Below are 17,065 nucleotides of genomic sequence, written 5' to 3' on the forward strand. Positions count from 1 at the left end.
GGACACCTCCCTTTCAATGGCAGCATGCTCTCTGATAAAGACGTGGCCTCCTGGACCTGAGTAGATAAGGAGAGCTAACTGCTTCTGGTCTTAAGTCGTGGTAGAAGAAGTTCTTGACACTGCTGTCCCTGCTGGCTACTTGGCTTTCCAGCTAGTTGAGCTGTGGCCCAACCATGCAAAATGAACAAACCCTTCAGGCCACCAGGATGCAGGGCCAGTGGGAAACAGTAAATTATGCATTAGGAGAACCTGAACTATGTGTGGGAAATAGAGGTTGAGCAGTCCAGTGCATACAGAGAGAAATCTGAGTAATTCTGCGATTTCTAAAAAATAAGCGATTTTTGTCATTTACAGTATGGTACAAATCTATACCAAAGTATTTATTTTATCCACGTAGTCAGAATTATTTCAGAGTTATTAGAGAGAGTTCTTACAACCCAAATGGTTCACTGTTTCAACTCTTATTTGGTTTACATTTCTTTCTGGAAGCCAAGTGAAATGGAAAATTAATATTGGGGAGATTAGATTCTTGAAAACCTGGAGATGTAATTTCTGTCTAGTTGCCAAAAGAGTGCCCAATAAGATACCCCGAAAGTCTGAGGCTCAGTTTAAATGATCATTTGTGCTTTTGTTTTTAACCCTTTTATTAAAAATATTTCAATAAACCTATCTGGCCCCAATGAGTTTTAAGTGTAGTATAATGAAAATATCAATTTCTCAGGTAATTGATAATGAATGGGAAAAATGTAGAGAATGCTTATTGACATTTACTTTCCACTAGGGGGGCTGTGGTGATATCAGTAACCACGTGAAAACCGAGACACAAATCAGCTGAAGGAGCATTAGAAGCTATTTCAGAGACTACTAGTTATGTTAAGAAGATTGTATGTGAAGAAGATGATTTAGCACATACAGCTGCAGAAAGTGCTTTTATCATCACTCCGTGAAGCAGGCCCTTTCATTTAGAATAAATGGCTGTTTCCTGAGTTAATTTAGCTCATTTATTTCAAATTTTCTTGTGCAAAAAGTGAAGCAAGAAGAGTTGCTAATGTGTTAATTTCATTAGCTGGAGAAGAATTTTGCACATGTTAGGTGGTGCAAATTTTATATCAATGTCATTAGCTGCTTCAAATAGAAAAGCAATTAAGCTAATTCCAGTAATGGTTTGATTATTTCATTCAATTTACGGAATAAAGGTAAATATTTGGAAGTTAATTCTGTTGAAGGCAAAACCCTTGACACTATTGTAAATGCTATTGTATGTTCAGTTAAAAATCCAAACATAATTGTGAGATTTTTTTTTTGGGCCGGCCATAATAATACAATTACACATGGTGGAAGACTGAATCATCCTCAGAATGGCCTTGTTAAAAGTAAGAAGCCCAGGGGCTTCCCTGGTGGCGCAGTGGTTGAGAGTCTGCCTGCCGATGCAGGGGACACGGGTTCGCGCCCCGGTCCGGGAGGATCCCACATGCCGCGGAGCGGCTGGGCCCGTGAGCCATGGCCGCTGAGCCTGCGCTTCCGGAGCCTGTGCTCCTCAACTGGCGAGGCCACAACAGTGAGAGGCCCGCATAGCGCAAAAAAAAAAAAAAAAAAAAAAAAAAAAAAAATTAAGAAGCCCGTAGCAAAAAATTACTTGGAATTGGTTTGGTGTGCATATAATTCAAAATTAATGTCCAACCAAGCTGATATTCTACTAAGTATGGTATTCTACCAATTGATATAGAAATTATAAATTTCCAAATGTATACATATTTTCTACATACAGAGGTAGTTTGAATAACTGATATCCACTGATGTTGAATATAAAAACAGATAAGATTCTACAACATGGTAGTACATGGTTTCTCTCTTTGCTGTCCATAAATCAGATTTTAGGAATGTTTGAAACTTTGAAGACCCTCTTTGCATATCAACTTCAGTGTCCTGTAATCACATTGAAATATTTAGTATTCTAAATTTGGTTACATTTTGTTCAAAATCAGTTGGGTGAAGTCTTTGATCAAATTATTCGGTACACTAAATGCCAATTTTTTTGTTTTACCTTTAAAACTTTTAGTGAATTGCAATCACTGAAGACAAAAAAAAGCTTGCAAACAGTATGAAATTGTATTTGATTTCTCCATAAATATGGGAGGTGCTGAACAAATTAAACCATGAGAGCTTAAATGATGTACAAATTATAAGTCAGAAATCGTTACATTTCATATGCAAAAGTCTACCTAGCTTGATATAGGGAAGATTACATAATATAGCAAACACTAAAAACACTGGGATTCTAATTCTGACTGAACTTAGCAAAATCAATGAATTTCTACCAGAGGAAACTAAAACTAACATTTATTGACTGTTAATTATATGCCAGCAACTTTTCATGGACTACCCAGTAAGTCCTGATGACAGCTCTCTGAGATGGGTTAAATAAAACCTCTTCTGTAGATGAAGACATGAGGGGTTGAGATGTCAAGTCACTTGTTCAAGATCATCACTAATATATGAGATCTGAAACCAGATCTGCTTGATAAGAAAGCATTCTTTATTACTACACTCTATAGCTTCTGAGTAGTTAGGATTATATCAGAATTATCAGAGAAAGCTCTTAAAACCCCAGTGGTTCACTGCTAAAGCTTTTATTTAGTTGGTGTTTCTTTCTGGAACCCAGTTGAAATGGAAAGTTACATTTTGGGGAGATTAGACTCAGGAAAGCCTGGAGAGAAAACTTTTACTCAGTTGTCAGTGGAGTGCCCAATAGGATATCCTTAAAAGTTTTGCATTTCAGTCTAAGTCATAGCATATATGTAATACAGAAGGATGAGATTGTCAGGTGACCTTTTTCCAAGTTTGCAGTGGTCAAGACCTCCTTAATCGTTGAGATTTACCAGCTGGGAAAAAACCCACAAGGGACCAGTGGAAATGTTTTGTGGTAAGCAGTGATGGAAGCCAACATTCATAGCTGGATAATTAAATGAGGATTCCTTCTGCAAGGCAAAAACTAGGTGGAAAAATCATTGAAAAGAACATTTAAAGTCTAGAAAACCTGAGAGGCTGAAACTGTGATATAGGCCAGTTTTCTTCAAGCATGCCATATATCAGAATTATCTGGGACACATAAAATAGTACCTACATGACCCACTGAGAAGGGTTGTGTCTGAATTTCAGGCAGTGGGATCCATGTATGTTTTAAGAACTTCTAAGGTGATTCTTTTTTTTTCTTTTTTTAACATCTTACTAGAGTATAATTGCTTTGCAATGGTGTGTTAGTTTCTGCTTTATAACAACGTGAATCAGGTATACATATATATATATATATCCCCATATCCCCTCCCTCTTGTGTCTCCCTCCCATCCTCCCTATCCCACCCCTCTAGGTGGTCACAAAGCGCCAGCTGATGTCCCTGTGCTATGCGGCTGCTTCCCCCTAGCTGTCTATTTCACATTTGGTAGTGTATATATGTCCATGCCACTCTCTCACTTCGTCCCAGCTTACCCATCCCCCTCCCCGTGTCCTCAAGTCCATTGTCTATGTCTGCATCTCTATTCCTGTCCTGCCCCTAGGTTCTTCAGAACCATTTTTCTCTTTTTAATTTTTTTTAGATTCCATATATATGTGTTAGCATACGGTATTTGTTTTTCTCTTTCTGACCTACTTCAGTCTGCATGACAGACACTAGGTCCATCCACCTCACTACAAATAACTCAATTTCGTTTCTTTTTATGGCTGAGTAATAGTCCATTGTATATATATGTGCCACATCTTCTTTATCCATTCATCTGTCAATGGACCTTAGGTTGCTTCCATGTCCTGGCTGTTTGTAAATAGAACTGCAATGAACATTGTGGTACATGACTCTTTTTGAATTATGATTTTATCAAGATATATGCCTACTAGTGGGATTGCTAGGTCATGTTGTAGTTCTATTTTTGGTATTTTAAGGAACCTCCATACTGTTCTCCATGGTGGCTGTATCAATTTCCATTTGCCCCAACACGCAAGAGGGTTCCCTCATCTCCACACCCTCTCCAGCATTTATTGTTTGTAGATTTTTTGATGATGGTCACTCTGACTGGTACGAGGTGATACCTCATTGTCGTTTTGATTTGCATTTCTCTAATGATAAGTGATGTTGAGCATCCTTTCATATGTTTGTTGGCAATCTGTATATCTTCTTTGGAGAAATGTCTATTTAGGTCTTCTGCCCATTTTTGGATTGGGTTGTTTGTTTTTGTGGTATTGAGCTGCATGAGCTGCTTGTAAATTTTGGAGATTAATCCTTTGTCAGATGCTTCATTTGCAAATATTTTCTCCCATTCTTAGGGTTGTCTTTTCATATTGTTTATTTTTTCCTTTGTTGTGCAAAAGCTTTTAAGTTGTTTGTTTTTTTGGTATTGAGCTGCATGAGCTGCTTGTAAATTTTGGGCATTAATCCTTTGTCAGATGCTTCATTTGCAAATATTTTCTCCCATTCTTAGGGTTGTCTTTTCATATTGTTTATTTTTTCCTTTGTTGTGCAAAAGCTTTTAAGTTTTATTAGGTCCCATTTGTTTATTTTTGTTTTTATTTCCATTTCTCTAGGAGGTGGGTCAAAAAGGATCTTGCTGTGATTTATGTCACAGAGTGTTCTGCATATGTTTTCCTCTAAGAGATTTTTAGTGTCAGGCCTTACATTTAGGTCTTTAATACATTTTGAGTTTATTTTTGGGTATGGTGTAAGGGAGTGTTCTAATTTCATTCTTTTACATGTAGCTGCCCAGTTTTCCCAGCACCACTTATTGAAGAGGCTGTCTTTTCTCCATTGTACATCCTTGCCTCCTTTGTCATAGATTAGTTGACCATAGGTGCGTGGGTTTATCTCTGGGCTTTCTATCCTGTTCCACTGATCTATATTTCTCTTTTTGTGCCAGTACCATGCTGTCTAGATTACCGTAGCTTTCTACTATAGTCTGAAGTCCAGGAACCTGGATCCTCCAGCTCCATTTTTCTTTCTCAAGATGGCATTGGCTATTCGGGGTCTTTTGTGTTTCCATACAAATTGTGAAACTGTTTTGTTCTAGTTCTGTGAAAAATGCCACTGGTAGTTTGATAGGGATTCCACTGAATCTGTAGATTGCTTTCGGTAGTATAATCATTTTCATGATGTTGATTCTTCCAATCCAGAACACGGTATATTTCTCCATCTGTTTCTATCATCTTTAATTTCTTTCCTCAGTGTCTTATAGTATACTGCGTACAGGTCGTTTGTCTCCTTAGGAAGGTTTATTCCTAGGTGTTTTATTCTTTTTGTTGCGTTGGTAATTGGGAGTGTTTCCTTAATTTCTCTTGCAGATTTTTCATCATTAGTGTATAGGAATGCAAGAGGTTTCTGTGCATTAATTTTGTATCATGCCACTTTACGTAATTCATTGATTAGCTCTAGCAGTTTTTTGGTAGCATCTTTAGGATTCTCTTTGTATAGTATCATGTCATCTGCAAACAGTGACAGCTTTACTTCTTCTTTTCCGATTTGGATTTCTTTTTCTTCTCTGGTTGCTGTGCCTAAAACTTCCAAAACTCTGTTGAATAATAGTGGTGAGAGTGGACAACCTTGTCTTGTTCCTGATCTTAGTGGAAATTATTTCAGTTTTTCACTATTGAGAATGATGTTGGTTGTGGGTTTGTCATATATGGCCTTTATTATGTTGAGGTACGTTCCATCTATGCCTGCTTTCTGTAGGGTTTTTATAATAAATGGGTGTTGAATTTTGTCGAAAGCTTTTTCTGCATCTGTTGAGATGATCATATGGTTTTTCTCCTTCAATTTGTTGATATGGTTTATCACATTGATTGATTTGCATATATTGAAGAATCCTTACATTCCTGGGATAAACTCCACTTGAACACGGTGTATAATCCTTTTAATGTGCTGTTGGATTCTGGTTGCTAGGATTTTGTTGAATAGTTTTGTATCTATGTTCATCAGTAATATTGCCCTGTATTTTTCTTCCTATGTGACATATTTGTCTGGTTTTGGTGTCAGGGTGATGGTGGCCTCATAGAATGTGTTTGGGAGTGTTCCTCCTTCTGCTATATTTTGGAAGAGTTTGAGAAGGAGAGGTGTTAGCTCTTCTGTAAATGTTTGATAGAATTCGCCTGTGAAGCCATCTGGTCCTGGGCTTTTGTTTGTTGGAAGATTTTTAATCACAGTCTCAATTTCAGTGCTTGTGATTGGTCCGTTTATATTTTCTATTTCTCCCTGGTTCAGTCTTGTAAGATTGTGCTTTTCTAAGAATTTGTCCATTCTTCCAGGTTGTCCATTTTATTGGCATATAGATGCTTGTACTAATCTCCAATGGTTCTTTGTATTTCTGCAGTGTTACTTCTATTTTTTCATTTCTAATTCTATTGATTTGAGTCTTGTCCCTTTTTTTCTTGATGAGTCTGGCTAATGGATTACCAATTTTCTTAAATTTTCCAAGGCTTGATTTGTGACCCTAGATATGATCTCTCCTGGAGAACGTTCCATGAACACTTGAGAAGAAAGTGTATTCTGTTGTTTTTGGATGGAATGTCCTATAAATATTAAGTCCATTTCGTTTAATGTATCATTTAAAGCTTGTGTTTCCTTATTTATTTTCATTTTGGATGATCTTTCCATTGGTGGAAGTGGGGTGTTAAATTCTCCTACTATGATGTGTTACTGTAGATTTCCCCTTTTACGGCTCTTAGCATTTGCCTTATGTGTTGAAGTGCTCCTATGTTAGGTGCATAAATATTTACAATTCTTATATCTTTTTCGTGGATTGATGCCTTCATCCTTATGTAGTGTCCTCCTTTGTCTCTTGTAATAGTCTTTTAAAGTCTATTTTGTCTGATATGAGAATTGCGACTCAGCTTTCTTTTGATTTCCATTTACATGGAATATCTTTTTCCATCCCCTCACATTCAGTCTGTATGTGTCGCTAGGTCTGAAGTGGGTCTCTTGTAGACAGCATAATATATGCTTCTTGTTTTTGTATCCATTGAGCCAGTCTGTGTCTTTTGGTAGGAGCATTTAATTCATTTACATTTAAGGTAATTATCAATATGTATGTTCCTATTACCATTTTCTTAATTGTTTTAAGTTTGTTATTGAAGGTCTTTTCCTCCTCTTGTATTTCCTGCAGAGAGAAGTTCCTTTAGCATTTGTTGTAAAGCTGGTTTGGTGGTGCTGAGTTTTCTTAGCTTTTGCTTGTCTGTAAAATATTTAATTTCTCTGTCAAATCTGAATGAGATCCTTGCTGGTTAGAGTAATCTTAGCTGTAGGCTTTTCCCTTTCATCACTATAAGTATGTCCTGTCACTCCCTTCTGGCTTGCAGTTTCTGCTGAAAGCTCAGCTGTTCACCTTATGGGGATTCCCTTGTATGTTATTTGTTGTTTTTCCCTTTGCTGCTTTTAATATGTTTTCTTTGTATTTAATTTTTGATAGTTTGATTAGTATGTGTCTTGGTGTGTTTCTCCTTGGATTTATCCTGTATGGGACTCTCTGCGCTTCCTGGACTTGACTATTTCCTTTCCGATATTAGGGAAGTTTCAACTATAATCTCTTCAAATATTTTCTCAGTCCCTTTCTTTTTCTCTTCTTCTTCTGGGACCCTTATAATTTGAATGTTGGTGCGTTTAATGTTTTCCGAGAGGTCTCTGAGACTGTCCTCAATTCTTTTCCTTCTTTTTTCTTTATTTTGCTCTGCAGTAGTTATTTCCACTATTTTGTCTGCCAGGTCACTTATCCGTTCTTCTGCCTCAGTTATTCTGCTATTAATTCCTTCTAGAGAATTTTTAATTTCATTTATTTTGTTGTTCATCATTGCTTGTTTTCTCTTTAGTTCTTCTAGGTCCTTGTTAAACGTTTCTTTATTTTCTCCATTCTATTTGGAAAAGTTTGGATCATGTTTACGATCATGACCCTGAATTGTGTTTCAGGTAGACTGCCTATTTCCTCTTCATTTATTTAGTTTGGTGGGTTTTTACCTTGCTCCTTCATCTGTTGTGTGTTTCTCTGTGTTCTCATTTTGCTTAACTTACTGTTTTTGAGGTCTCCTTTTAGCAGGCTGCAGGTTCGTAGTTCCCGTTGTTTTTAGTGTCTCCCCCCAAGGCTAAGGTTGGTTCAGTGGGTTGTGTACGCTTCTTGGTGGAGGGGACGGGTGCCTGTGCAGGGGACGGGTGCCTCTGTTCTGGTGGATGAGGCTGGGTCTTGTCTTTCTGGTGGGCAGGACCACATCCAGAGGTGTGTTTTGGGGTGCCTGTGACCTTATTATGATTTTAGGCAGCTCTCTCCTAATGGGTGGGGGTGTGTTCCTGTCTTGCTAGTTGTTTGTCATAGGATGTCCAGCACTGTAGCTTGCTGGTGGTTGAGTGGAGCTGGGTCTTAGCATTGAGATGGTGATTCTGGGAGAGCTTTTGCCATTTGATATTATGTGGAGTCGGGAGGTCTCCGGTAGGGCAATGTCATGAACTTGGCTCTCACACCTCAGAGGCACAGTCCTGACACCTGGCCAAAGCACAAAGACCCTGTCAGCCACATGTTTCAGAAGAAAAGGGAGAAAAAAAGAAAGAAAAATAAGTGAAATAAAGTTATTTAAATAAATTATTAAAACTAAAAAAGTAAAAAGAAAAAAGAAAGAGAGAAGAGAGCAACCAAACCAAAAAACAAATCCACCAATGATAACAAGTGTAAAAACTATGCCCCCCCCAAGAAAAAGAAAAGAAATGGACAGACAGTTCCGTAGGACAGATGGTCAAAGCAAAGATATACAGACAGAATCACACAAAGAAGCATACACATACATACTCACAAAAAGAGAAAAAGGAAAAAAGAAATCTATATATAAAAGAGAGCCACCAAATCAGTAAATCTACCAATGCTAATAAACTTTGAATACTAAATAAGATAAACCTAAAACCAGGAACCAGTCAGTTGTGTACAGCACGCCGCAAGTCTACAGTTGCTCCCAAAGTCCACCGCCTCAATTTTGAGATGATTTGATGATGTCTGTTCAGGTATTCCACAGATGCAGGTACATCAAGTTGATTGTGGAGCTTTAATCCACTGCTCCTGAGGCTGCTGGGAGAGATTTCCCTTTCTCTTCTGTGTTCGCAGAGCTCCCGGGGTTCAGCTTTGGATTTGGCCCCACCTCTGCGTGTAGGTCGCCTGAGGGCGTCTGTTCTTTGCTCAGACAGGATGGGGTTAATGTAGCAGCTGTGTCAGGGGCTCTGGCTCAGTCAGGCCAGGGGGAAGGAGGGGTATGGAATGTGGGGCGAGCCTGTGACAGCAGGGGCCAGCATGACGTTACAGTAGCCTGAGGGGTGCCGTGTGTTCTCCCGGGGAAGTTGTCCCTGGATCCCGGGACCCTGGCAGTGGCGGGCTGCACAGGCTCCCGGGAGGGGAGGTGTGTATAGTGACCTGTGCTCGGACACAGGCTTCTTGGTGGCCGCAGCAGCAGCCTTAGCGTCTCATGCCCATCTCTGGGGTCCGCGCTGATAGCTGTGGCTTGCTCCCGTCTCTGGAGCTCGTTTAGGTGGTACTCTGAATCCCCTCTCCTGGCACATCCTGAAACAATGGTCTCTTGCCTCTTAGGTAGGTCCAGACGTTTTCCTGGACTCCCTCCCGGCTAGCTATGGTGCACTAGCTCACTTCAGGCTGTGTTCACACAGCCAACCCCAGTCCTCTCCCTGGGATCTGACCTCCGAAGCCCAAGCCTCAGCTCCCAGCCCCTGCCCACCCTGGCGGGTGAGTAGACAAGCCTCTCGGGCTGGCGAGTGCTGGTCGGCACCAATCCTCTGTGCAGGAATCTCCCCGCTTTGCCCTCCGCACCCCTGTTGCTGCACTCTCCTCTGTGGCTCAGAGCTTCTCCCCTGCCACCCCCCATCTCTACCAGTGAAGGAGCTTCCTAGTGTGTGGAAACCTTTCCTCCTTCACAGCTCCCTCCCACTGGTGCAGGTCCTGTCCCTATTCTTTTGTCTCTGTTTTTTCTTTTTTCTTTTGCCCTACCCAGGTACGTGGGGAGTTTCTTGCCTTTTGGGAGATCTGAGGTCTTCTGCCAGCGTTCAGTAGGTGTTCTGTAGGAGTTGTTCCACATGTAGATGTATTTCTGATGTATTTGTGGGGAGGAAGGTGATCTCCATGTCTTATTCCTCCACCATCTTGAAGGTCTCCTCTCAAGGTGATTCTTTGTTCAGCCAGAATTAGGAACTACTAGGCCAGGATACTTTCCAGTAATAGAAGGTTGCCGCACTTTAGTTAGCTGGAAAGAATTTACCCTGGGAAGGTAGTTGAGTTCCTTTAAAAACTGTGTAGAGAGTTTTGGGTTATTTAGAAGCAGAGAGACTAGACAATTCAGGTTCTTTCACCACTTGTGCTAGAGCAAGCAAAAGATAATTGGGATATATAAGAATAAATCCAGATTTTAGTGAATTCTCCTGAATTATACACTAGGATGATAGAAAAGGAAAGAATATTAATTTAGTGATAATGAACGATTTTACTGGCACCAGTACTAAATAACCTGCTGGTCATCCTCTTCTTCATTCCCCTTCATCCAGTTTCTAGTGAGTTTTTACAACTGCCTGTCCTCATGTATGCTCCCCCTCCCGCCCAGTAACTCACTTTCTATCATTTCCTCCTTTTGTCATCCTTGGGAACCATTGTTATCATCATGATCAACACTAAATATTTATTAGGCACCTGGTATGTGTAGGCTGTTGCACTGGGTACAAAAATAGGTCTATGTCATTTCCTGTAGAGAGTGGACTTTGATGTAGTTTGGGACAGAGGGCATTCATCAAGACCAAGTGCCAAGTGGCTAAGGGTCAAACAGATGGTCAGAAAAAAAGATACTGCAAAGGAGTAGGCAGATGCTGTATGGAGTAGCTGCGGCTCAAGCTGGACCTTGATGGAACTATCAGGACGTGAGCTGATAGAAATAAAGAGAGTATTCAGCAAAGACCCAGAGGCAGGGAAGTTTATGGCTCTCTCTGAAACAACAAATAGGCCAGGGGGTAGGATAGTTTGCTTGTTTTTCTTAAGTGGGAGGGTCTGAGCTAGAAGGTTAGAACTAGACTTTATGGCTTTTGGTACAGGGAATTTAAGGTGGAGGACAATATTAATAATTTATTCAGGTGATTGTATTGGCTGTTTACTTCACCGTCAATTTCTTTAGCATTTTATTCCCAATTTATGAGAAGATTAGAAGATAAGGAAGATGGATAAATTTGAATTCAGCTCCCAAGATAAGTGTTTAGTGATCTTTCTCCCCGTTTTAGGATCATAGAACCAGAGCATGTAAGGAGCTTTTGAGAATATTATTCAATCCCTTCATTTTACATTAGCAGAATTTATCTTAGTCAACTCAGAAAGTTATTTGCTGAGTCATACCTGAAATAGAGATCCACTGGCTCCCCTTTCAAAGCTCTTTCCTCTGCAAAGCGCAACTTTCTTCAACTGCAATATTAGAAAGTTTGGTTCTTTTTTCGTTTCCTGAATTGTGACTAATTTGAAAGATTCCAACTCATTTTTACTCATTAGATTTCATTCTTGATCTTCATCGTAAAGCAGTGGAAAGTTGAGGTCAGAGCACTGTTGTGACATGGGATTCTGGGTTCTACAGCAGGGTCTGCCTTCTGGTAGCTTACAGTATCTTAGGTAGGTTCCTAGACTTCTGTCGGCCCTGGGTTCCTCATCGGCAAAAAAAAGAGGTTATATTAGAAGGGCACTACAGTACTGGAGTCTTTATTTGCCCTGAATTGAGTACTTTTTCATGTTGGAAGTGTCACTTGCCAGAAAGTTAGACTGTGTCACAACCGAGTATATGTAGTTGGAGAATTGCAAGATTTATTCTCTTGCTAATTGTATACTGATGTGGTGGGTTATTCTGTTACATGTCAAGTATTTCTTAAATCAGCAGTTAGACTTGGCATTAGTGAATGGGGCACCAATGAGTGCAGCTCTGAAGTCTCAGCACAAAGAAAGTGATTTTGCCTTCTTTTGCTGACTCTAGGCAAATTCAGCAAGAAAGAAAAAATCTGCAGAGATGGTTTTGACTAAAACTTGGCATTTTGCTTTAAGTCTGTCCACAAAGATACCCATTCATGATCAATGAATGCTTATTAAATTAGATGAATGGCTAGGTCCCAGAGGGAATTTCATTGCCCAAATACAAAAGCATTGCCCTTCCATAGAAATTCTCACATATAGTGATAGGTCATAGCTTTCCACAGTGAGTTTAACTCTATTTTACCCTCATACATTGTAGTCATCATTTTCCATGGATCAGGCTATTTGGCTCTTTAAAAAATTTTTTTGGATTATTTTATTGAAGTTGCATGTCCCTTTCCTACTCTAGGCCCTGCCACTTGGACGGTACATTTATTTTCTAGACACTTACCTGGCATCTTTGTTTTCTATGTGATATTGTCATAGATGAATTCAAATACGTTAACATTTCTATCATAATCAACAGTTTTGGAGCCAAAACTTCCCTGTTCTCAAGAGAAGAGTAAAAGAAAAGGGGAGATAGGTTTCAGAGACATCATCTGTAATTAAAATATCTCAGGGGAAAAATATCTGTTGATAGCCATGGTGGAGAGAATCATCTTATTCCTGGAATTTTTTTCCTTGGTATTCAAATCCATCAAAACCAAACCACAAGGGCTTTTTAAGGAAATGGCACATTGAGGCTAAGTTATGCAAGACATATCATAAAGGAAATGTACTAGTTAAAATACAGCCTTGGCTACTGTAATGAGGACACACTCAAACAATAGTGGCTTAAATAAGATAGCAATTTGTGTCTTACCTAAGAGTCCGGCTAGTTGGTCCCAGGCTTCTGTGATGGCTCCACAACCTTGAGGGGCACTAGCTACTTCTGTCTTGTTGGTCTGCCATCCTCATTACATGGCTTTCATCTAGTGGTTCAAGACTGTTACTCCTGCTCTGATCATCACGTGTACATTTCAGTCAGCAGAAAGAAGAAAAAGAGGCAGGCAAGCTCTTTCCTGTTAAGGACATGATGCAAAATTTACACTATCACTTCTCTTCTCATCCATTTGGCCAAAACCTAGTGACTTGGGTCACATCTTGTTGCAAAGGAGGTTAGAATAGTCTTGAGCTTGGTGACTATGTGCACAGCCAACTTGTTAATATGTTAGAAATGAAGAACTGCAGTCTCTGTCACAGGGAATAAAATTTATTGAATTCCTATTTTGTGCACTTAGTTATCTATATAAATAATGACAACTGTAATAATAATAATACCAATAGAATCTACCATTGATTGAACTGCACCTGCCTCATTACTTACATTACATCTAATCTTCCAACAGTCTTACAAGTGAAGCAGTAATCTTACAGAGAAGAAAACTGAGGCTGAGAAAAGATAGTCAACTTGTCCGAAAATGCAGAGCTAGAATAACATCTTTGGAGTTGTAGATAAATTCTGATTCCTGGAGATCTCTGAAGACCAACATAAAGAATTTGGATTTTCTTCTGTAGGATGTCAGCAATTGAAGAAAATGATAAAAATTAGATGAGCTATGTGTTTTAGGGTCAGGATGGATTGCAGAGTGGAGAAATGGAAGGCATGGAAACAGCTTAGGGACTGACTACCTATATCATGGAGCCTTAGATCCACTGACAAGGGTGAAAATAAAAATACAGGGACAAACGCAGGAGATGTAATTAGAGAATACTGTAAGGGTCCAGCCAGGAGATGGAAACTACACCAGTTACTTGAACGAGAGACTTTCATATGAGAAGTGTTAACTAGTTGTAAAATTATTAACTAGTTAACCAAAAGGGTTAAAAGTAAAGTCTAAGATAATGATCCTCAACCCAGTGTGATTTTGCCCCCCGATGCAACCCCCAAAACATTTGGCAATGTCTGGAGACATTCTTGGTTGTGGGGAACCTGTGGGGAAAGTTATTGGTGTTTAGTGAGCAGAGGACAGGAATGCTGTTACACATCTTAAAATACACAGGATAAGCCTCAGTAACAAAGAAGTATCCAGCCCGAAATGTCAGTATTGCTGAGGTTGAGAAGCCCTGCTTTAAGGTATTGAGAGGTAGTGACTGCAAGAAGCAGCTACCACCTCTGAGCTTGCAAAGTAAAGGGAGGAGATTGGAATGATTAAAATTGACAGGATTAGAGTGGGGGCTTGTAGTGCTAGAACTCAGACATCTGAGGAGGGGGCATGGGTTAGATGGTGCTCACATCTTGAAGGTGTGGGTGGGCTGGTGAGGCTAGTTTGCTAAGGGTTTGAGAAATTACAAACTGGATTCAGCTGATTGGAGAGGCTTCAAATTGGCATATGGGTATATAATCAGATGTAGGATGCAGGCAACGAGGAATAAAAAATGACTCTGAAGTAGAATGCTTACTACTACTAGTACTGAGAGAAGCACTTCCCCGATTACTTGATTTGGGAAAAAGATGTGTTCAGTGTTTAGATTGTTGACCTCCAAGTGGAATCATCCAGTAGGCAGTAGGACGACAGTAGAGGTCAGGGAATGAAAATAAAGAAATGAGTCCTCCACCAGAGGTCAAACATGAAGCTCCAAGAGGAGGTGAAATCAGCAAGGGAGAGACTGAATGGTGAGAGGGACAGAGCATGGAGCATGGAATTGTCAGAACCACCGCCTTTAGGAATAGGGAGTAAACACATCGTGTTCCTAGCATTGTTATCTTGGAAGGGTTGTTATATTTTTTTATTTGGAAATGTTGCAGCTCTGTTAATAGTTATTCTGTGGTATCATAGTATTTACCAGGTCACTGTGGTTCTTATCTTTAGGCTATTCTTGAACAGAAGTTTATTTTTTCATCAACCCACTTTTCATTTATTTGTACTCTATAGAGTCTCTTTGTGATCCCATTCTGCCCATTTTCCTTCATATGGAAAAGTGTGTGCATATACAAATTTCATGATGATTTTTATAATTATACTTCCTTTTGAAAAGAGATTTTGAAAAAGGCAGATTTTTGTTTGTTTTTATGTACATTTTGTAACTATTGTATACTGGAACAGAAAAAAAAGGCATTAGGTAAAAATTAAGGAAATAATTAGCTAATAATAATGTATGGATATTGGTCCATTAATTGTAATAAATAGACCTAATGTAAGATTTTAATACTAGGAAAAATTCGGTGTGGAATTCTTTGTACAATCCTCACAATATTTCTACAAATCAAAAACTATTCTAAAATGTTTATTTTAGTTTTTTAACATCTTTATTGGAGTATAATTGCTTTACAATGGTGTGTTAGTTTCTGCTTTATAACAAAGTAAATCAGCTGTACATGTACATTATCCCCATATCTCCTTCTGTTGCGTCTCCCTCCCACCCTCCCTATCACACCCCTCTAGATGGTCACAAAGCACTGAGCTGATCTCCCTGTGCTATGCGGCTGCTTCCCACTAGCGATCTATTTTACATTTGGTAGTATATATAAGTCCATGCCACTCTCTCACTTCGTCCCAACGTACCCTTTCCACTCCCCGTGTCCTCAAGTCCATTCTCTACATATGTGTCTTTATTCCTGTCCTGCCACTAGGTTCTTCAGAACCTTTTTTCTTTTTAGATTCCGTATATGTGTTAGCATACAGTATTTGTTTTTCTCTTCCTGGCTTACTTCACTCTGTATGACAGACTCTAGGTCCATCCACCTCACTACAAATAACTCAATTTCGTTTCTTTTTATGGCGAGTAATATTTCATTGTATATATGGACCACATCTCCTTTATCCATTCATGTGTCGATGAACACGTAGGTTGCTTCCACGTCCTAACTATTGTAAATAGAGCTGCAGTGAACATGGTGGTACATGACTCTTTGAATTATGGTTTTCTCATGGTATATGCCCAGTAGTGGGATTGCTGGGTCATATGGCAGTTCTATTTGTAGTTTTTTAAGGAAGCTCCATACTGTTTTCCGTAGTGGCTGTATCAATTTACATTCCCACCAACAGTGCAAGAGGGTTCCCTTTTCTCTACACCCTCTCCAGCATTCATTGTTTGTAGATTTTTTGATGATGGCCATTCTGACTGGTATGAGGTGATACCTCACTGTTGTTTTGATTTACATTTCTCTAATGATTAGTGATGTTGAGCATTCTTTCATGTGTTTGTTGGCAATCTGTATATCTTCTTTGGAGAAATGTCTGTTTAGATCTTCTGCCCATTTTTGGATTGGGTTGTTTGTTTTTGTGGTATTGAGCTGCATGAGCTGCTTGTATATTTTGGACATTAATCCTTTATCAGTTCCTTCATTTGCAAATATTTTATCCGATTCTTAGGGTTGTCTTTTCATATTGTTTAGGTTTTCCTTTGCTGTGCAAAAGCTTTTAAGTTTCATTAGGTCCCATTTGTTTATTTATTTTTTTTAATTTCCATTTCTCTAGGAGGTGGGTCAAAAAGAATCTTACTGTGATTTATGTCATACAGTGTTCTGCCTGTTTTGCTCTAAGAGTTTTATAGTGCCTGGCCTTACATTTAGGTCTTCAATCCATTTTGAGTTTATTTTTGTGTATGGTGTTAGGGAGTGTTCTAAATTCATTCTTTTACATGTGGCTGCCCAGTTTTCCCAGCACCACTTATTGAAGAGGCTGTCTTTTCTCCATTGAATATTCTTGCCTCCTTTATCAAAAATAAGGTGACTATATTTGAGGGGATTTATCTCTGGGCTTTCTATCCTGTTCCATTGGTCTATATTTCTGTTTTTGTGCCAGTACCATGCTGTCTAGATTACTGTAGCTTTGTGGTATAGTCTGAAGTCAGCCTGATTCTTCCAGCTCCATTTTTCTTTCTCAAGATTGCTTTGGCCATTCAGGGTCTTTTGTGTTTCCATACAAATTGTGAAATTTTTTTTGTAGTTGTGTGAAAAATGCCACTGGTAATTTGATAGGGATTGCATTGAATCTGTAGATTGCTTTGGGTAGTAGAGTCATTTTCACAATGTTGATTCTTCCAATCCAAGAACATGGTATATCTCTTCATCTGTTTCTATCATCTTTAATTTCTTTCCTCAGTGTCTTATAGTTTTCTGCATACAGGTCTTTTGT

The sequence above is a fragment of the Leucopleurus acutus genome (assembly GCF_964270905.1).
Source record: "Leucopleurus acutus genome assembly, chromosome: 7".
Classification (NCBI taxonomy): Eukaryota; Metazoa; Chordata; class Mammalia; order Artiodactyla; family Delphinidae; genus Leucopleurus; species Leucopleurus acutus.